Source organism: Macaca fascicularis, chromosome 14 (assembly GCF_037993035.2).
Source record: "Macaca fascicularis isolate 582-1 chromosome 14, T2T-MFA8v1.1".
Lineage (NCBI taxonomy): Eukaryota > Metazoa > Chordata > Mammalia > Primates > Cercopithecidae > Macaca > Macaca fascicularis.
This window is the reverse complement of record NC_088388.1, coordinates 86,033,950-86,056,886: the sequence shown is the minus strand read 5'-3', so window position 1 is coordinate 86,056,886 and position 22,937 is coordinate 86,033,950. Positions and strand designations below refer to the sequence as shown.

Below are 22,937 nucleotides of genomic sequence, written 5' to 3'. Positions count from 1 at the left end.
GGGCACGGTGGCTGACGCCTGTAATCCCAGCACTTTGGGAGGCTGAGCTTGGTGGATCACCCGAGGTCACAAGTTCAAGACCAGCCTGGCCTATGGTGAAACCCCATCTCTACTAAAAATACAAAAAGTAGTCAGGCATGGTGGTGGACACCTGTAATCCCAGCTACTCAGGAGGCTCTGACAGGAGAATCACTTGAACCTGGGAGGCGGAGGTTGCAGTGAGCCAAGATGGCACCACTACACTCCAACCTGGGCAACATAACAAGACTCCGTCTCCAAAAAAAAAAAAAAAAAATTGTTAACTCTCAGTTGTTTCTGAATGTAATAGCACAATACAGCTTGCATGCCTGATAATAAACAATATGTTTACTATGTGGGCCCAGCAATTACACATTAATAAATAAGGAAAACTTAAAATTACAGTTAAAACCAGGTAGTTTCTTTTAGTTAACTGTCTTTTGTTTGTTTTGAGACGTGGTCTCTGCTGCCCAGGCTGAAGTACAGTGGCACAATCATGGCTCACAGCAGTCCATATCTCCTGGGCTCAGGAGATCCTCCTGAATCAGCCTCCTGAGTAGCTGGGACCACAAGTACACCACCACACCTGGCTAATGTTTTTAAATTATTTGTAGAGATGGGGTCTCCCTATGTTACCGAGACTACTCTTGAACTCCCTTGGCTCAAGCTGTCCACCCATCTCAGCCTCCCAAAGTGCTGGGATTACAGGTGTGCACCAACACACCTGGTCCTAATTAACTGTTAAATAGAGACTTGAAGCATAAAGAAATTTGAGAAAAACGGAATGGTGCCAAGGAGGACAAAGCTGGTGAGTTGGGTGGCAAATGAGGTGATTTCAGGGAAACTCCCAAGTTCAAAAGAAAGGACAACTCTTATCTTTTCTAGTGCTGCTATGCAGATTCCAAAATACGAAGGCATTGATAAATCCTCAGGGGAGATGATTTATGCTTTAGGATGCAAAACAAATTGCAAAAAGGAGTAGTATGCAGTAAACCAGTAGCTTACATTTGTAAATTTCTTTATATGGTATTATAAGATATAGCAGGCTGTTTTTTAAAAGAAAGCCTTCCCATCATGTCACCATTAAGTTTAAAGATAATGTTGTGTCCAGAATTGGTGGGTTCTCGATCTCACTGACTTCAAGAATGAAACCACAGACCCTCACGGTGAGTGTTTCAGTTCTCCAAGATAGTGTGTCTGGAGTTCGTTCCTTCTGATGTTCGGAGGTGTTCGGAGTTTCTTCCTTCTGGCAGGTTCTCAGTCTCACTGGCCTCAGGACTGAAGCTGCAGACCTTCACAGTGAGTGTTACAGCTCATAAAGGCCCTGCGGACCCAAAGAGCAAAAGAACAAACCTTCCACACTGTGGAAGGCGACCAGACCAGGTTACCACCGACTGAGTCCTGCAGCCTGCTTTTATTCCTTTGTCGGACCCCACCCACATCCTGCTGATTGGTCCATTTACAGAGAGCTGATTGGTCCATTTTACAGAGTGCTGATTGGTCCATTTTGACAGAGTGCTGATTGGTGCATTTGCAATCCCTGAGCTAGACACAGAGTGCTGATTTGTGCGGTTACAATCCTTTAGCTAGACACAAAGTGCTAGCCAGAAAGGTTCTCCAAGTCCCCACTAGGTTAGCTAGATACAGAGTACTGACTGGTGTATTTATGAACCTTGAGCTAGACACAGGGTGCTGATTGGTGTATTTACTATCCCTTAGATTGTAAGAGTGAGGCTCCAGCATGGCAGGATGCAGGTCCTGAGCTCTGCCCTGCAGGGAGGCAGCTGAGGCCCAGTGAGACATTGATGGCAGCGTGGTGGGCGGGCACTGCTGGGGGACCCCGCACACCCTCTGCAGCTCCTTGCCAGGGTGCTAAGCCCCTCACTGCCCTTGGCCGGCAACGCCAGCCGGCCACTCCGAGTGCGGGCAGCCGAGCCCACGTTCACCCGGAACACTCGCTGGCCCACGAGCACTGTGGGCAGCCCTGGTTCCCACCCGCAGCTCTCCCTCCACACCTCCCCGCAAGCAGAGGGAGCAGGCTCAGCCCCCAGCCAGCCCAGAGAGGGGCTCCCACAGTGCCATGGCAGGCTGAAGGGCTCCTCAAGCACCACCAGAGTGGACGCCAAGGCAGAGACACCGGAAGCAAGGGCTGCTAGCACGTTGTCACCTCTCAATGTTAAACATTGCATCTGCATGGGTTATTCATTCTTTTAGGCTGGCTATGACAGTGGTTTGATTGGATACTTTCTGGGGGCTTCATTGTTTCTTCTTTTTCATTAAGAAAAGGCGAGGAGGGCTTTAGCGTTCATCAACAAGGTGAAGCAAAGAATTTCTCTAGGCCAGGTGCGGTGGCTCATGCCTGTTGTAATCCCAGCACTTTGGGAGGCTGAGGCATGCAGATCACGAGGTCAGGAGATCAAGACCATCCTGGCTAACAGAGTGAAACTCCTTCTCTACTAAAAAAAAAAAAAAATACAAAAAATTAGCCGGGCGTGGTGGCGAGTGCCTGAAGTCCCAGCTACTCAGGAGGCCAAGGCAGGAGAATGGCGTGAACCCTGGAGGCAGAGCTTGCAGTGAGCTGAGATCGGGCCACTGCACTCCAACCTGGGCGACAGAGTGTGACTCTGTCTGAAAAAAAAAAAGAGTTTCTCCAATGAAAGTGCACAGTGAATGAAGAAAACTATTCTGGCAATTTATGATGGAATTCAAAGGCTTTGAAGAAACGCCAATATGAAAATTGTTGCTCCTTTCTGTGTGTTGGAAGAATGAAAAAAAAAAAAAGTTGTTGCTCTTGTAGGATTCTAGTTTTGCTGATGTCAATGAAAAAGAATGGAAGAGCTCTTAGGATCTAATGCAGAGGATTTAACGACACTAAACTAGTTTAGATCTACATGCAATCATTGTAGAAATAATTATCAGGCACAAGTACGATGGCAAAGTACGGCAAACTCGAAGTATGACATTGTAGTAGCTCTTGATTCCAGCAACAATCAATAACCAAGCTTTTCACAACAGTTACATATGATTCTGATTTTCTTTTCTTTTTTTTTTTTTTTTTCTTTTTTTTGAGACACAGTCTTGCTCTGTCACCCAGGCTGGAGTGCAATGGCATGATCTTGGCTCACTACAACTTCTGCCTCCTGGGCTCAAGCGATTCTTCTGCCTCAGCCTCCCGACTAGCTGAGATTAGCAATGCCCACCACCACACCCATCTAATTTTTGTATTTTTAGTAGAGATGGGGTTTCGCCATGTAGTCCAGGCTGGTCTCGAACTCCTGACCTTAGGTAATCCACCTGCCTCGGCCTCCCAAAGTGCTGGGATTACAGGCATGAGCCACCATGCCCAGCAATAATTCTGATTTTCTACTAATTTTTGTTGCAACATAATTCAGATTTTTCCTGACATCATTTGATTTAAAATATTGAGTTTCTAAGATGTAAATATAAATTTAAATATTCAAATCTGGAATATTAAAAGATAATATGCCCTTTCAGTACAAGTAGGCAGTGTGTCTGCCAATACAATTCTCTTTAAGATTTTGGGGACTTCATGTATATCAAATTATAATCCACTCCAACAGAAAAAAAAAGCCCCACTCACAAACCTCTTTGAGACAGACACTTCCCATCTTGGGCTGAGAGTCAGAAAGCTGATGGAAAACACCCTTATACACTTAGAATTGCTTTTGTCTAGCTGAAATAGTCTAGGTAAAATGGCTTTAAATCTTTGTACAGTCTTTACAAAAAATCTGAATAGCTGCACCCTGGATTGTACCTTCCCCTCAAGGCAATGCCTTAGTTGTTTCACCATCTGGAGAGGCTGGAAGTGAAAAGCAGTTTTATTTTTGAACCCAAAGTTCCTAGACTATGTATATTTTCTCTAAATTTTGCTTAAAAATGAAATTGTTCCTTTTATATCTCACCTCTCTACATCTTATCCCATATAGGTTTTTTTTGTTTTGGTTTGGTTTGGTTTTGTTTTAATCAGTTGGCACTTTCAACAGTCTGTCTGGAAATTTCCTTAACCAAATGCACCAGTTTGTTAGATATATTTTTCTATTTTCTGCATTTCAGCAGGCAACAGTGTGGCTAAACTTTCTGCCACTGTATAACAGGGATCCCTTTTTCTCCAGCTTTTGATAGCAATTTCGTCCCTTCAAGCCTTCAAAGATTATACAAAAAACTCTCAAGTGGCCTTACAAAATATTCAGGTACATACGCTGTCTAGAATTCCCAGTGTCTATATTAGTTTCATGATGTTACCAGTACTTGGAAGCTATAGCTAAGGACACCATCCTCTCCACATTAAACCCCTACCACTCCAACCACAGAATTTAAAAGTAAAAGATTTATAATTATTCTTTGAGAGGAAAAACACAAAATCAACATGTAGATGTATACAAGGAATGCTTTAGAGGCCAGCCACATCTCTCTAAAGACAGTAGACTTATGCAATAACATATCTATAGAAGAAAAGTGTATTGACAGAATTGGAAGATAAAAAAGGAGGAGCCACTGAGGCAATTCAGGTGCATACCTGGGAGTGAGAACTGCAGCCCAGGGACCTCAGGAATTGACCATGAAATGGGATGCATAGCTTCTCCTGGACAGATGTCATTAAACAATTGACTCATCTAACTAATGTTTTCTTTCTGAGAATAAAACAAACTTTTATTGTGGTTTGGCTTCCCATGCAGATCTATCTTGAGAGAGAGAATGATTATATATTAGGCAACAGATAACCTAGTTTGTATGAGAGGCTTTAATTTTATATTGTTATTTAAAAAATTGGCATCTTGATTTATACACTCATTTATAAGCTTGTTTTATATCACTTAGCCTGAGAAAGGAAGAGCCTCCCTGATATGCTGCCAAAACCAGGTTTTTAACCCTGGTTGTTTGTGGCAATGAATTCTGTATTAGCCAAGAACGGTTAGGCTATGCTGAGATACCACATACACTGTAAATCTCAGATAATTTAAAATAAGAAAGATTTATTTTGTGTTTACACAAATTCCAAAGCAGACTGGCCAGTCCTTCAGGGCAAGGGCAACCAGTGATTCAGGAATATAGCCTCTTCCATCTGCACTGGGCCTTCTGTGATCACTTTTTATTTTTTTTTTTCTTGCTTCTTTGATTTTTTATGTGTGCATAATTTTTAGTTCTTTTACATAACAGCATGCACAAAATTTAAGTGTACAGCTCGATGAATTTTTAAATTTGCCTTTACGGAGACTACTATGTGCCCTGAGACTGCTATCCAGATGAAGAAAAAGTATTTCCATCACCCCAGAAGGCTCTTTTGTGCCCCTTCCCAGTAGATACACCCGCAAACAGAGGTAACCACTATTCTCACTTCTAGCATCATAGCTTCATTTTGCCTGTTCCTAAAGCTTATGTTAACAAATGCATATGTTGAATATTTTTTGTGTCTGGCTTCCTTCACTCAAGATCTTGTGCATGTTGTTGTATGTAGCTATAGTTCATTCATTTTTATTGCTATATTGAGTTTATTGTATGAATATAGCACAATTTTTTTCATTTGAGGACATTTGTGTTGTTGCATGTTTGAACCTATTATGAATAACCCAGCAAGGAACATTCTTTTACTTGACTTTTGTAGACGTATGCTTTTGTTTTTCTTCAGCATATACCTAAGAGTAGATGTGCTGGGTCATGGGGCCAGCATACATTTAACTTTCGTAGATACCAATCACTGCTTTCGCTTTTAAGGGCCAGGCCTGGAAGTGGTTTACATCACTTCTGCTTACATCCCATTTCCAGAACTTAGTCACATGTCCCCAACCTAACCCAAAGGAGGATGGAAAATGTAGTCCTTCCATAAAACCAGGAAACGAAAATGAAATGAGATTTTGTTAAGCATTTTGCACCATCTCTGTCACAAATATCAATTGCAGGGTCAGGCTACCTGTAAGACAACCAGCTAACCTCCACTGATTCTCTTCCATCTTTGTGGACTGTATGACTCTCTTTTCTTAAATGAATATATGTACAATAGTATAGCTTACTATAAATGAACTAATGCAAACTAATCATCATCACTTAGTGTGTGTGTATATACATGTCTGTGTGTGTGTGTGTGTGTATATATATATATATATACACATATTTTTTTTTTTTTTTTTGGAGACAGAGTCTCACTCTGTCACCCAGGCTGGAGTGCAGTTGCACAATCTCAGCTCACTGCAAACTCTGCCTCCCGGGTTCACGCCATTCTCCTGCCTCAGCCTCCTGAGTAGCTGGGAGTACAGGTGCCCGCCACCGTGCCCAGCTAATTTTTTGTATTTCTAGAAGAGACGGGGTTTCACCCCGTTAGCCAGGATGATCTCAATCTCCTGACCTTGTGATCCACTTGCCTCGGCCTCCCAAAGTGCTGGGATTACAGGCATGAGCCACCACGTCCCGCAGTTTTAAATTTTTAATAAAACTTTCAGTCATCATAATGCTCCTTAAAGACAAGATCTATTTCTGATTCATCTTTATTATCTTCTGTACCACATAGCACAGTGTCTTGTACACAGAACATTTTTAATATTTAATAAAAGAAGACTTGGTGGGAGGGAAATTTGAAAGCACTGTACTCGTTAAGGCCTGTTGAGGTGGCTCATGCCTGTAATCTCAGCACTTTAGGAGGCCGAGGTGGGTGGATCACCTGAGGTCAGGAGTTCAAGACCAGCCTAGTCAACATGGCAAAACCCCGACTCTACTGAAAAAATACAAAAATTAGCCAGGCGTGGTGGCACGCGCCTGTAGTCCCAGCTACTCGAGAGGCTGAGGCAGGATAATTGCTTGAACTCAGGAGGCAGAAGTTGCAGTGAGATCTCACCACTGCACTCCGGCCTGGACGACAAAGTGAGACTCCATCTCAAAACAAAAACAAAGACAGCAAGTAGGCAAGACTTTTACATTTTAAATTTATTAGCTTGTTTGTTTTTGTTTTACTTCTTTAACTCTCCTATTAAACTTTCAGTTCCTTGCAGACGGAATCTATGCCCTATTTGTCATCGTTGTATTTTCCTTAACCACCTAGCATACTTGTGGTGGAACTAAAACATTTTGAGGTGCCAGGCTTAGTGCCTCACGCCTGTAATCCCGGCACTTTGGGAGGCCAAGGCAGGCAGACCACCTGAGGTCGGGAGTTCGAGACCAGCCTGACCAACATGGAGAAACCCTGTCTCTACTAAGAATACAAAACTAGCTGGGTATGGCGGTGCATGCCTGTAATGCCAGCTACTCAGGAGGCTGAGGCAGGAAAACTGCTTGAAGCCGGGAGGCAGCGGTTGTGTTGAGCTGAGATTGTGCCATTGCACTCCACCCTGGGCGACAAGAGCAAAACTCCGTCTCAAAAAAAAAAAAAAAAAAAAATGTTTGAGGAAATGAATGACTGACTCCGGTATACAATTTTTTGTTTATTGCTCTAGTCTATAGTTTCTATAAATGACTATTTTATTTTATATTTTATTTGGAGACAGAGTCTCACTCTGTCTCCCAGACCAGAGTGCAGTGGCAGGTGAGCCACCACGCCTGATCTTTTTACACCATTTTAGATATTAGGATCTGTCAGGTGGGCACGGTGGCTCAGTTCTGTAATCCCAGCATTGTGGAAGCCCTAAATAGACGGATCGCCTAAGGTCAGAGTTCCAGACCAGCCTGGTCAACATGGAGAAACCCCATCTCTACTAAAAATACAAAAACTAGCGGGGCATGGTGGTTCGCGTCTGTAATTCCGGCTACTCTGGGGGAGGGGCGGGGGGCTGAGGCAGGAGAATAGCTTGAACCCGGGAGGCGGAGGTTGCAGTGAGCCGAGATGGCGCCATTGCACTCCAGCTTGGGGGACATAGTGAGACTCAGTTTAAAAAAAAACAAACTTAGTATGATCATAGCCTAACATCAAAAGCTTCCTCTCCTCTCAAACTACCTATGAGCATACAAAACTATCCATACGTGTCACAATTCCACAGTTGCTGCCAATTACTTTTCTTCTATGATATATAATTGATGTAATTTACTTGGGCCTGAACACTTGAATTCATGGAAAATAGAAACATTATGATTTTCTTCTCAACGGCCTTGGCTTTCAATTATCCTTAATCATAACCTTTGTAATAAATGATTATATTTGATAGACAATACAATAGCAAAAGAAGAGTTAGTTACTTTGTATTCTGCCTACCATTCACTCAGATTGCAACATTTGCCCCTAAGCACAGAGCTTACCCCTTTCCTTATCAGAAGCCTCTGCCAAACCTGGAACAATGTCTTACTTGTTGACCATATTGTGACTCTCAATTACTCATTCTGGGATTTGCTATGTCCTCAGTGTTCTTATTGCTATGCTGTGTGCCTGTTTTTGATGGTGAGGCACCTCTTTCGTTTCACAATTCCTTTGAAAATCGCTGCATGACATGCAGTACCAGCATTTTATTTTACTTTGTGAAGGTTCTACTGGTTTTTTTTAAACAATACTTTTTTTTTTTTTTAACTCAAATACTTAAAACAATTGCAAGTACTTTGAAGTCAGGGACCATCTCTTGTATTTCTTTGTGTGACAGATGGTGCTCCTAAGAGGTTATCAATATAATCTTCTAAAAGAAATGCTATTGTTTGCTTTTTGCAACTGACAGTCTCACTTGCAAAACTGAGACACATTTTTGCTGTAATTCAGAGAATTGATTTTTATCAAATATATTAAAATCTCCAAACTGCAATTTCCTCCAACATTAACGCAGCCCCTTTAGTGCCTATCCCAGGATCTACTAGATAGGCACACTCAAACATTTGTTGGATTAGTAAAATGCAGAGATTATATATACTTATGTAGTTAAACCTCTATAGATAGCACTCCACAGTAACTTTCTTATTTGAAGACTCAAATAATGGGCCCTATATTTTTTCTCTCTCTAAAGTTTTCAATATCTGTTTTCCCAAAGTCTTAAGTACATGTCCAAACATGCTTATCAGTCATATTCTTGCACATTACAAACACTACAAATTCCAAGATGATGCAGATACTTTTTATCAAGGATCTTGTCACTTTCACAGGACAACTCAGTATCCTATTATAGTTAGAATCAAGTCCAAAGGCAGAGGTTTTTCCTTATTAAGATTACTTTGTGGCCAGGCGCGGTGGCTCACGCCTGTAATCCCAACACTTTGGGAGGTGGAGGCAGGTGGATCACAAGGTCAGAAGATCGAGACCATCCTGGCTAACACGGTGAAACCCTGTCTCTACTAAAAATACAAAAAAATTAGCCGGGCGCAGTGGCGGGGGCTTGTAGTCCCAGCTACTTGGGAGGCTGAGGCAGGAGAATGGTGTGAACCCTGGAGGCGGAGCTTGCAGTGAGCTGAGATCGCGCCACTGCACTCCAGCCTGGGCGACAAAGCGAGACTCCATCTCAAAAAAAAGATTACTTTGTAAAAGACAAACTAATGTGCAAGAATTTATTTGATGATCTGCTTTTAATAGAATAAGACATAATAATAGTTGAAGACTTCCTTGCTTACAAAATCTCTTTGGATTAGTTTGTAATCCCTTCTGGAAATATATTTTCCATGTGGTCTGATGGACAAAGCCATCTGTTATATGCACTCAAACTAATGCATATTTCCTTTTTTTTTTTTTTTGAGATGGAGTCTTGCTCTTTCACCCAGGCTGGAGTGCAGTGGCGTGATCTTGGCTCACTGCAACCTCTGCCTCCCAGTTCTCCTGCCTCAGTCTCCTGAGTAGCTGGGATTACAGGTGCATGCCACCATGCCTGGTTAAATTTTGTATTTTTTTTTTTTTTAGTAGAGATGGGTTTTCACCATGTTGGCCAGGCTATTCTCCAACTCCTGACCTTGTGATCTGCCTGCCTCAGCCTATCAAAGTGCTGGAGTTACAGGCATGAGGCACCGCACCCAGCCAATAATGCACATTTTCTATCTGTTTTTAAAAACATTATCATCTAGATTCTTTGTATTTTGTGCCTATTCTCATGTTTGAAGATTTATTTCCTTAAAATACTACATTCCATATACTTTTAGTCTGACTATAAATTAGCAATATTTTTAGAAGTTATTTTGGCAGGATCTATAAACAGTTTACTTTTTTTTTTTTTTTTGGAGAGATGGGGGTCTCCCCATCTTGCCCAGGCTAGTCTCAAACTCCTGGGCTAAAGCAGTCCTCTCGCCTCAGCACCCAAAAGTGCTCGGGTTACAGGAGTGAGCCACTGTACCCGGCCCTATCAGCATTTTAAATGTCTCTATCCTGTGATCCAACAATTATACTTCTAGGCCTCTATCCTATAGAAATACTAACAAAAAACTTAGTCATGCATTATTTATAAGAGCAAAAAATATTTAAAATAATCTAAACGTTCATGTTAAATAGACATGTATAAACTTATGATATATTTATATCATGGAATGCAGATAGCAAAAAGGATAAGGTAGATCTGCACATGCCAATATTGAAGAATATTTATGATATTCAATTGGGAATAAAGGGAAAGAGAGCACAAAGTATTTTACATAGAGTGAGCTCACTGTTTAAAGAATAAAAGTTGGGTGTGTGTATATATTTGTATATATATTTATGTAGTCATTAAAAACGGTGTAGGAGAATATACAAAAAATAAAGGGGCCAGGTGCGGTGGCTCCCGCATGTAATCCCAGCACTTTGGGAGGCCGAGGCGGGCAGATCAACTGAGGTTGGGAGTTCGCGACTGACCTGACAAACATGGAGAAACCGCGTGTCTACTAAAAATACAAATTAGCCGGGCCTGGTGGTGCATGCCTGTAATCCCAGCTACTTCGGAGGCTGAGGCAGGAGAATTGCTTGAACCCAGGAGGGGGAGGTTGTGGTGAGCCGAGATCGTGCCATTGCACTCCAGCCTGGGCAACAAGAGTGAAACTCCATCTCAAAAAAACAAACAAACAAACAAAAACAAATAAAGGGATAGGCAGAGCCCTTTCACCTTTTACTTTATATATATATATACCAACATTTAATTTTTTCCCAACTAGTATGCGTTATTCCTACATTCCAATACTTCCTTCTAAAGAAATTTTTCTTTTGTTAAGAGTTTATTTTTAGGTAATGAGTGCTAAATTTTCTGAATGTATCATTATTTTGCCTTCATTCTACCACAAACTAATGATAATTTTGTTATCCAAAGAATTATAGGCAGAGCACAGTGGCTCACACCTGTAATCCCAGCACTTTGGGAGGCCAAGGCGGGTGGATCAACTGAGGTCAGGAGTTCAAGATCAGCCTGGCCAAAATGGCAAAACCCCATCTCTACTAAAAGTACAAAAAATTAGCTGGTTGTAGAGGTGCTCACCTGTAATCCCAGCTACTTGGGAGGCTGAGGCAGGAGAATCACTTGAACCCAGGAGGCGGAGGTTGCAGTGAGCCAAGACCACTCCAGTGCATTCCAACCTGAGCAACAAGAGTGAAACTTTGTCTCAAAAAAAAAAAAAAAGAATTATAGATTCCCAGTAAATTTCCCCTCAGAGGTGTTCACAATATTCTCTGATGGTTGTTTGTATTTCAGTGAGGTCAGTGGTAATAGCCCCTTTGTTGTTTCTGATTGTGTTTATTTGAATCTTCTCTCTTTTCTTCTTGATTAGTCTAGCTAGCAATCTTTCTATTTTATTTTATTTTATTTTATTTTTCAAAAAACCAGCTCCTGGATTCATTGACTTTTTGAATGGTTTTTTGTGTCTCAACCTCCTTCAGTTCAGCTCTGATTTTGGTTGCTTTTTGTCTTCTGCTAACTTTGGGATTTGTTTGCTCTTAGTGCTCTAGTTCTTTTAGTTGTGATATTAGGTTGTTAACTTGAGATCTGTCTTTTTGATGTAGGCATATAGTGCTATGAATTTCCCTCTTAACACTGCTTTAGCTGTGTGTCCCAGAGATTCTGGTATGTTGTATCTTTGTTCTCATTAGTTTGAAAGAACTTCCTGACTTCTGCTTTAATTTCATTATTCACCCAAAAGTCATTCAGGTGCAGGTTATTCAATTTCCATGTAATTTTATGGTTTTGAGTTTTTTGCCCTAAAATTCCTGGTTTAATAAGGATTTATTTTGAGGAAAAAAGGTCCCAAACATCAGGTTTTTCACAAAAATAATCTACATTATCAACTTTAGAAAACAAATCATAAGACAATAACACTGTATTTCTGGAGGATGCATTTGACATGCCAATTCTCATTCAAAGAAATACATTGTTACATTTGTGTTGAACTGCCCCACACAGCATACTTATGTGGGGGTGTAACACACATACTTCTAAGTCAAAGCTTCTTTCAGGAGCTACTCAACTCCTGAGATTGCTTTTACAGTTAGGGAAGCATTTACTGAACTTATGTATGAATAAAAAGAACTGTACTCCCTGCATAACAGATTATTTTGGAGACAGTTGATAAAACCCATACATCCTTTTTATTGTTAAGTCACAAACAGGTATCAAAATTAAAAGCAAAAATTACAGGGTAAGACTTAATAAAACTACCAGGAGCATCATAGGAATTGAAAATGGGACTAGGAGCAGGGCAATAAGAATTAATGAACAGAACAAGTACAAGGATTTGGAGAACAGTGAGCATGTGCTGAAGATACTAGGGGAGAGGATCTGGTGAAAATTTTGATCTTAGAGAAGCACCTAGGTAAATAATGGGATAAGATTTCCAGACCTCACCATGTGCTTAAGAATTATCCTTGCCGGGCGCGGTGGCTCACGCCTGTAATCCCAGCACTTTGGGAGGCCGAGGCGGGCAGATCACGAGGTCAGGAGATCGAGACCATCCTGGTTAACACTGTGAAACCCTGTCTCTACTAAAAATACAAAAAATTAGCCAGGCGTGGTGGCGGGTGCCTGTAGTCCCAGCTACTCGGGAGGCTGAGGCAGGAGAATGATGTGAACCTGGGAGGCGGAGCTTGCAGTGAGCCGAGATCACGCCACTGCACTCCAGCCTGGGCAACAGAGCGAGACTCCATCTCAAAAAAAAAAAGAATCATCCTCACCATTGGCACTGTCTCTGTCATCCTCTCCTTCCTCAGCCTCTTTTTCATCATCCTTGATCAACTCCAGCTGGTCATCCCCCATCTTCAATATCATCATCATCTAGTAGGTTCCCCTTTCAGGAGAGTCACCTGCACCCCCTTCAGAAACTATCTTCACATTAGTCTCATCTCTCTTCGTGGAACTGATGGCTCTGCTCCTCTTCTGCCTTATTCCTCATCTCTACTGCTTGTTTGCTCTGTTCCTTTTCAATTTTTTCCAGGAGATAATCCACCTTTTGTTTTATCTGTTTCAATTCCTTCTTAATGGCCTGAAGACCATCTCCTTTCAACTTTCCAGACTTGGAAGATCCCCACTATTCACTCTTAGAATTGAAGCTACTTTTGGCCCTTCTTTCTCTTTTTTTTTTCTTTTTTTGAGACAGAGTCTCACTCTGTTGCCTAGGCTGGAGTGTGCAGTGGTGTGATCTCAGCTCACTGTAACCTCTGCCTCCTGGGTTCAAGTGATTCTCCTGCCTCAGCCTCCTGAGTAGCTGGGATTACAGGCATGCGCCACCACACCTAGCTAACTTTTGTATTTTTAGTAGAGATGGGGGTTTCACCATGTTGGTCAGGATGGTCTCGAGCTCCTGATCTCATGATCCACCCACCTTGGCCTCCCAAAGTGGTGGGATTACAGGTGTGAGCCACCACACCCAGCCACTTTTGCCCCTTCTTGAGGTGTTTCCTGATACACAGTGGTGTTTCAATGGTACTACAGCCCAAGCAATAGGAGAAAAAGGAGGAACATGTGCTCAGTAACTGTACGTCCTGTCATAATAATCCCACTGAAAGTCATAGTCCAAATCAAAAGAGGAGCCATATATCTCTGCTACAGATCATTTCACACCTGCTTTCCTAGGTTCACTTTTGGCTCTGCAGCCAGGATATCTAAAAACCTGGCCAGCAATCATTCTGCCATTCTCTCCTGCTACAGCAGCCTGGGCATATCTCTCATTAACATACTGAACAAAGGCAAAGTTCTTATGAACCGAGGAACCCACAATTTTGCCATACTTTGAAAAGATTGCTTCCACATCAGACTTCTTGACTGCAAGAGTGTTGAGATTCCCAAAGAACACACAGGAGTTCATGGAGCAGAGATCTGTCTTGTTGGTAACATTGCTGGCCATTGTGTTTGATAATAAGATTTCTCATAAAGCTGAAAACAGGATGGGGAAGGAGAAAAGGTTCGATTATGAGTCTCCTACTCCTGGGTTCTATGTAGAGACAGCCAACTGCTGCTTGAGGTTGGCAGCAACAGGCCACAACAACTCAGTCTTCATCTCTTCACAAAATGCTGAGTGAATTTCTTTTTTTTTTTTTTTTTTTTTGAGACGGAGTCTTGCTCTGTGCCCCAGGCTGGAGTGCAGTGGCCGGATCTCAGCTCACTGCAAGCTCCGCCTCCCCGGGTTCACGCCATTCTCCTGCCTCAGCCTCCCGAGTAGCTGGGACTACAGGTGCCCGCCACCTCGCCCGGCTAATTTTCTTGTATTTTTAGTAGAGACGGGGTTTCACCGTGTTAGCCAGGATGGTCTCGATCTCCTGACCTCGTGATCCGCCCGTCTCGGCCTCCCAAAGTGCTGGGATTACAGGCTTGAGCCACCGCGCCCGGCCTGAATTTCTTAGTCTTGATTTCTAATTGTTCGTTCTGTGGTCCAAAAGATTGTTTCTTATGATTTCAGTTCTTTAGCATTTGCTGAGGAGTGTTTTATTTCCAGTTATATAATCGATTTTTGAGTATGTGCCATGTGACAATGAGAATGCTGCATATTCTATTGTTTTGGGGTAGAGAGTTATGTAGATATCTATCAGGTTCATTTGATCCAGTGCTCAGTTAAGGTCCTGAATATCTTTATTAATTTTCTGTCTTGGTGATCTAATACTGTCAGTGGGGTGTTAACATTTCCCACTATTATTGTGTGGGAGTCTAAGTCTCTTTTAAGATCTCTAAGAACTTGCTTTATTAATCTGGGTGATCCTGTGTTAGGTGCATGTATATTTAGATAGTTAGATTTTCTTGTTAAATTGAACTCTTTACCATTATGTAGTGCCCTTGTCTTTTGTTAACTTTCTTGGGTTAAAATCTGGTTTGTCAGAAACTAGGACTGCAACCCCTACTTTTTTCTGTTTTCCATTTGCTTGGTAGGTTTTTCTCCACACTTTCATTTTAAGCCTAGGTGTGTCATTGCATGTGAGAAGGGTTTCTTGAAGACAGCATACCAATGGATCTTGGTTCTTTATCCAACTTACCACTCTGTATCTTTTAATTGATGCATTTAGCCCATTTACATTTAAGGTTAGTATTGCTATGTGTGGATTGATCATGTCATCATGATGTTGGCTGGTTACTTTGCAGACTTGTTTATGTGGTTGCTTTATGGTGTCACTGGTTTGTGTATTTCAGTGTGTTTTGGTAGTGACTGGTAACTCTTTCCTTCCCATATTTAGTGCTTACTTCAGAAGCTCTTGTAAGGCAGGTCTGGTGGTAATGAATTCCTTCGGCATCTGCTTGTCTGAAAAGGATCTTATTTCTCCCTTGCTTATGAAGCTTACTTTGGCCAGATATAAAATTCTGGGTTGGAATTTCTTCTTTTTTAAGAATGTTGGCCAGGGGTGGCGGCTCATGCCTGTAATCCAAGTCCTTTGGGAGGCTGAGGCGGGTGGATCACGAGGTCAGGAGTTCGAGACCAGCCTGACCAACATGGTGAAACCCCTGTCTCTACTAAAAATACAAAAATTAGCCAGGATTGGTGGTGGGCACCTATAATCCCAGCTCTCCAGGAGGCTGAGGCAGGAGAATTACTTGAACCTGGGAGGTGGAGGTTTCAGTGAGCCAAGATTGTGCCACTGTACTCCAGCCTGGGTGACAGTGCGAGACTTCATCTCAAAAAAAAAAAACACTTGTGATTGCATTATGAAATTCTTTGTTTTTTGTTTGTTTGTTTGTTTGTTTTTGAGATGGAGTCTCCCTCTGTCACCCAGGCTGGAGTGCAGTGGCAAGATCTTGGCTCACTGCAAGCCTCCTGGGTTCATGCCATTCCCCTGCCTCAGCCTCCTGAGTAGCTGGGACTACAGGCGCCCACCACCATGCCTGGCTAATTTTTTTGTATTTTTAGTTGAGACGGGATTTCACCATATTAGCCAGGCTGGTCTTGATCTCCTGACCTCATGATCTGCCTGCCTCAACCTCCCAAAGTGCTGGGATTACAGGCATAAGCCACCATGCCCAGCCATGAAATTCTTGTAGTGTGTTTTTCAGCTCTATCAGGTAGGTTACATTCATCTCTATACCGGCTATTTTGTCTGTCAGCTCCTGCATTGTTTTATCATGAATTTTAGTTTTCTTACATTGGGTTTCAACATACTTCTGTAGCTCAATGAACTTTGTTCCTATCCATATTCTGAATTCTACTTCTTTCATTTCGGCCATCTCAGCCTCACTCCAGTTCCAAAACCTTGCTGGAAGGGTGATGTGGTCATTTGGAGGAAAGAAGGCACTCTGGCTTTTTGAGTTTACAGCATTATTGTGCTGATTCTTACTCATCGCTGTGGGCTTATCTACCTTCAACCTTTGAGACTGCTGACCTTCAGATGGGATTTTTTTTTTTTTCTTTATCCTATTTGATGACCTTGAGGGTTTGATTATAGCATAAGGTACATTCAGCTGGCTGGCTTCATTTCTGGGAGATTTTAGGGGGCCAATACTCAGCTCCCAACTTCTGGACTGTGTGCTCAAACTCTGGGGGACTTGTATTGGGACCCAACTTTGCTCTCTGGATCCTCAAGGATTGGAGTTCACTGTGCTGTGGGGGCCAAAGTGTGGCAGCTTGTAGTGTGTTTTTCAGCTCTATCAGGTAGGTTACGTTCATCTCTATAATGGCTATTTTGTCTGTCAACTGCTGCATTGTTTTATCATGATTTTTAGCTTTCTTTCATTGAGGATCCCCTGCACAGTGTTGTCTGTGCAGTATTAGGGCAAGAGCAAGGTGCTGGCAGGGCTTTCTGGCTCTGTACCTGCCAAGGGTCTCTCTCCAATGGTGGGAGCAGGGAGCAGTGGCCAGGGAGGGGAAGGAGGGCAGACTGCACTCCCACATGCTGGCAAGACAAGGCAAGTAAAACCCATCTGTGTAGATGTGGGCCAGAAAAGCAATGTGGGAAGTTGCGGTGGGCCTAGGGGAGGCTGCACTATAGGGAGGGAACATGCAGGCTGGTGTGTAGCCATAGGGGCCATATCACTGGAGCTCTCCACAGGTCAGGCACTGTCTGCTGGTGCAGAAGCCATGGTGTGTGCCCCCAGGACATCTGAGACTGCCCTGTAAGCAGGTGTGGCCATGCTGGGGCCCCAAGAAAGGCCAGCAAACCAAGAAGTGCTCAGGTTGGACCAGCCCCATCTGATGTGCAAGACTGCCCTGCAGAGATTAGGTCTGACAGCTTCCCTAGGGCTAAAGTCTCTTAAAGGAGCAAGTCAAGCTAGAGGGATGGCCGTCCCTGGCTGTGCTCCACTACAAATACTCTGGCACCAAACCCTCTGGGCTCCACATCAGCTGGTTTGCTGCCCCACCACTTCTCTAAGTAGCTCTCCCTGCTACCTCAAGTGTCCGTGGTGGTCAAGGGAGCTGTTCCACTTGTCTGCTTCTAGTCGGCCATCTTGTTCTCCTCTGTATTTTATTTTATGCATTTAAAGGTATTATTCTGAGAAGGTATCCATAGTCTTCACTAAACTGCTACAGAGATTCCTGGAACAAAGACATTTTTTAAATGCCTGCATTAGATTGATTGTAAAATTCCTGTAACCTCCATATCTCTTAGCTTTTCTTTCTGTTTCAATCTTTCTATCTTTTTATCTCTTTAGTTAGGTAATAGAAATCTAGAAGGCCCTCAGTTAGGGCAATACGTGACCAACAACAGCAGCTTTGAGGTGGGGAGAGCCACAGCTCACTGCTCTGGTTTCTTATCTACTCACAGCTTCTGATCCAAGGGACATCTCTGCCCTGTTTTTGAACATTCATTAATTTTTTTGTCAGTGCCGCAGTCTTGTTGAGAAAGGAAGAGATGATCAGTATGCACGTGGTTGGCCATCTTAAAGCTGGGATGCATATATCAATTTTGCATTTAGAAAAAGGAGGGAAAAATGCAGTCATATATTATTGATCTTTCTTTAATTTTTTTTCTTATACGGGAGGAGACCACCCCTCATATTGTCTTATGACCAATTTCTGCCTCCAAAGAAAGAAAAAGTAAAAACTAAAAGGCAGAAATGAAATCCACATGCAGACAGCCCAGTGCCACACCCTGGGCCTGGTAGTTAAAGATTGACCCCTGACCTAATCGGTTATGTTATCTATAGATTTCAGACATTGTATAGAAAAGCACTGTGAAAAATCCCTATCCTGTTTTGTTCCAATCTAATTACCAGTGCATGCAGCCCCCAGTCACGTACCCACTGCTTGCTCAATCGATCACGACCCTCTCACATGCACCCCCTTAGAGTTGTGAGCCCTTAAAAGGGACAGGAATTGCTCGCTTGTGGGACTCGGCTGTTGAGACAGGAGTCTTGCCGATGCCCCCGGCCGAATAAACCCCTTCCTTCTTTAACTTGGTGTCTGAGGAGTTTTGTCTGCAGATCGTCCTGCTATACTTAAGATAATATACTCTTCCAAAGCTATTTTACAAGTGAGAAAACTACAGGTAGTACAAGCTAAGCATTTATTCAGTCATGTAGTTAGTTAATGACAGGGATGGGAATAGAATGCAGATCTGCTGGTTCCTTCTATAACACCTGCCCTTTTTAGCCATCTTATGATACACCTCTTTCCTCTCCAGGAGCTAGCAGTGTTGATATTAAAAGCCATAGCCTAGAAAAATCATTCTGTTATTTATTTTGCTATTGTGCATATGGTTCGCTTTGCCTGAAATACTGTTCAGTTAGTTAGTCAACAGATAGTTTAGAACACTTGAGGTGTTTTCAAGCACCAAAAATGCAACATTGAGCAAGATCCAGTCCCTACCCACACAGAACTTATAGCCAGTCTAGTAACAAAGATAAACAACAAACAAATACTTAATTTATCTCCCCTTCTTTTGGTGACCTTCTATTCACCTTTCAGGATCCAGCTGAAATGCAACTTCTCTGTGAAGCCTTCTGGGTAGAGTTAGTTGTCTTTTCTGAACATGGTCCATACATCTGTTATCAACTGAGAACAGGTTTTTTATTTTAATATTTTAGTTAACAGTGTATTCTGTCACCCCACTCACCTCTATTCCCCGACCAGGAGGTAAGGACATGGCAGCTTTACTTACTCGTTTTGCTCTCTACTTTAGGACCTAGCACAATGCCTGGTACATGGTAGGCAATAAACATTTGAATGACTAGAACTGAAGGCAAGAAAATAGAAAGTTCTTTATGGCTCATTTCTGTATACTGCATACCTACTTGTGCTTTTAAATTTAAAATGGCATTCCCCATTGATGATTTTTAAGTCTATGATTGGCAAAAATCTATTTTCATTGTTTGGGCTACTGGCCAAAATAAATGGAAAGAGACACGTAAGCACTTGCCAGCTGTTGTTCATTATAAAACCTTAAAGTCTATTCAGAAACTTATTGAGAAAGTTCACCTTTTATTTCCATTTGTCTGAGTTGACAGTCTCTACAACCTAAACCCATTAGAATCCACACCTCCAAATTCATTTAGTTCTGTATGACCTATGATTACAGAAATTGAATCTCTAAAGAATCTCAATTTCACTATTTGACTAACTCTAATTCTTAAAACTTCATAAAATTATTTTTGAATTATTGTTGACAAGCCAGGTATCTAAGTTTCAAGAAAAATAAATCAAAATTAGTTCCATATTTATGTGGTCGTGGAAAAGGGGAAAGGCTGCGTTGCCCGGAAAGAGGCAGCAGTTTCCCTTCTGCTCTCTTTTTAGGGCTAGATTCCCTTTTGTGAGTGATACCCTTAAGAAAAGCAGAGATCACTGGGGGTAGGCAGTCACATAATACTTGTAACCAGAACCTTAACTAAAAATGGGCCTGAGATCTGTGAAGGCTAGAGTGGGGATGGTGCCTTGAATGTTGTAATTTCAGATCTTCATGTAGTTTTTGCAGGAGGTGGAAACTTTCATTCATCTTGAGGCAGATTCACCCTTGGTTTGGGAATAATTATCTAAATGGACCAGGTTAGATATGCTTATATTAAGCCAGATCCTTTTCAGGAATGGGGGTTTGACAGCTGTATCTTTAGAGAGCTAAACTTTTCTGCATAGTAATAGCAAAAATTATCTTTATTATGGGCAAAGCTACATATCAGCAGTTTACTATGCCTTTGGGGAAATGTTTCCTTTAAAGTGCGGGTGTAGGCTACTCCAGCCTGTATGGTATTGTTTATTGTAGTAGAAATGCTCATGCTTCCTGTTTAAACAGCTTCTCATGGGAGATTGGGAGAGAAGACTTTAGGACTGCAGAGAAACTGTGGTTCTGATTTTGAGTTCATGCTGGATAAAATGTTGTAAAAATAATGGGACTGGGCTTGGCTTCATGCTAAAAGACTGGCCTGCTATTCTGTCATACACAGTAATATTCAAATGCAGATTTTGGAGAATATGCCCCATTGGATATTTTGCTTTTATACGATGATATCACAGAGACCTTAGGGAGAGGCCTGACCCCATGAATGGGGGAGGGCTGGAGTTTACCCACAGGAGTTTACCCTGGGCTGTGGACCAGGAGCAATTCACGGCCTGTTAGGAACCGGGCTGCACAGCAGGAAGTGAGTGGCAGGCAAGCAAGCATTACCACCTGAGCTCCAGCACCTGTCAGATCAGCGGCAGCACAGGAGCTTGAACCCCACTGTGAACTGTGCATGAGAGGGATCTAGGTTGCGTGCCCCTTATGAGAATCTAATGCCTAATGATCTGAGGTGGAACAGTTTCATCTCAAAACCCTCTCCCACCACCATCCATGGAAAAATTGTCTTCTTCAAAACCGGTCCCTGGTACTAAAACAGTTGGGGACTGCCGCTCTAAGAGCCCAAGGCAGACTATGCTCTGGCTTGTGGACTCTGAGAACATTCAGAATTAGTAGGCATTTTTGTTTGTCAGTTTTATAATTCCTTTCTCATATCCTTAAACATTCTGCAAAATAATGTTTGGTCTTCATCATGCTGTGGGAAATTAAAGGGTCTGTGTCCACCTTTGGGATCATCTAGCAAAGGGAAGAAAAGCCTTTCTCTCCCTGAGACCAGCATAGCTACAGTGGCATCAATCCTGGGGTTGTGGGAGATGAGGGGTGACAGTGGTGGAGCTACGATGAGCAATCTGCCACCACAGGGATGGCTAGGGCAGTATGGGTTTGTGGAACATGTGACCGACTGGGAGGCGCAAAGACCTACTTGCAGAGAGGGGCCTCATAAAAGACAGGATTTTCTGTCATTAGATGAGATGAAAGTTTGAGCCACAGTAATTTGGACATTACAAGGTAAACCTGACCTCCTCTTTAATCACCGTCTGGTGCGTCCAGGTAGACTGGGTGTATGTATATGGAGCACACCATAAAACAGTTTTTGTATCTTAGTAACCTGTTTAACATGGGTTTGCAGAATATAAAAGAAAACCGAAATGGGTTCCTAATCAAATCTGTGGAAATCTTATTGAACATTTTATAGTCACATTCCGTGTATCCATTTGTTAGTACTCTAATCATGTAATGAACCCCATCATGTGCCAAGCAGTATGGTAGAAACCAAAGTCGATCCACTGACGTGTAGCTGGTGTCAGCTCCTCAACATTCAAGGTAGAATTATGACAGCATATTCAATTTTCCTATTTAAATGAAAAATGACTTGAGTCCCCTCATGTTAGGTTTGTGTGGAATCTGTTGTCTCTTTTTTGGGACCCCTTTCCCTTCTTCTAGCTCTTCTGAGAACCCTGGAGGGTGTACACATTCCAACTGGGAGGTCCATTTGACTTCTGCTTCAAGTTAAGGTAAGCCCTGATATCCAAGCACCCACTGCTATTCCTGCATGCCTCATAGTGTTGCTGTTGAAAGTTGGCCTTCCACCGTCAGCCAGGGCCTGTAGCAGCTCAGTGTCAGACACTGCTGCTGATCCAGTTTACCGCATCAGCTAGCGTTGTACTTTGATGGAAGGTGTCTTCATGAGAGACTCCATTCTTTTGATGCCATGATCAACAGAGAATGTCCCTTGCTGGATCTCCCAGTCTGCAGCATTTAGTGCTCAGTCCTTTGCATCACATAAAACCATTCCCCTTCAATCCCCACCACCAATCCACCTTCACTCTGACTGGCTGAAGCATTAGCACCTCACAGACTGCAATACCAGAGGCCAGCCCACTTTCCATTTCAACTGTAAAAATAAAAAAGCACTATATTCATACTTCTCACAGACAAAAGGCCCTTTCATGCCCTCAGCTAAAGTGACTATCTAGGTGGTCTCCAGGGCCACCTCTCCTGGCAGCAGTTTTCTGTTGACCTTTAGACACAAAAGCTCCTTCCTTGGCAATAGGATTTAGAAAGCTTGCCATGAATCCCAAACTCCAAATTCCAGGATTCCTATCTATCACCTCCTGAGAGGTGATTAGCTTTTGTGTCTCAATAATTCAAGCCCCAAGGCCTCCAAAAGCAGAGGAGACAAACTTATGTTTAGTTCCTTGCAAGGCATTCTTGTGTCAAAGGTTAAAAGAGTTCGTGCCTCTGTGATTTCTCCTGTCTAATAGGGAAAATATACATGGAAATTAAATGAAAGTATAATGTAAGATATATGAGGAATAGGCCGGGTGAGGTGGCTCACGCCTGTAATCCCAGCATTTTGGGAGGCCAAGGCAGGCAGATCACA

The 22,937-nt window shown here is 42.5% G+C and overlaps 1 protein-coding gene and 1 pseudogene across 3 annotated transcripts in view; both read right to left on the bottom strand.

The window, feature by feature from the left end:
* The window catches only part of TMEM135 (transmembrane protein 135), a 350,227-nt gene that overhangs the window by 265,664 nt on the left and 61,626 nt on the right, over window positions 1-22,937 (bottom strand). The window lies entirely within an intron of this gene.
* On the bottom strand, window positions 12,950-14,229 carry LOC102135721 (heterogeneous nuclear ribonucleoproteins C1/C2-like; annotated as a pseudogene).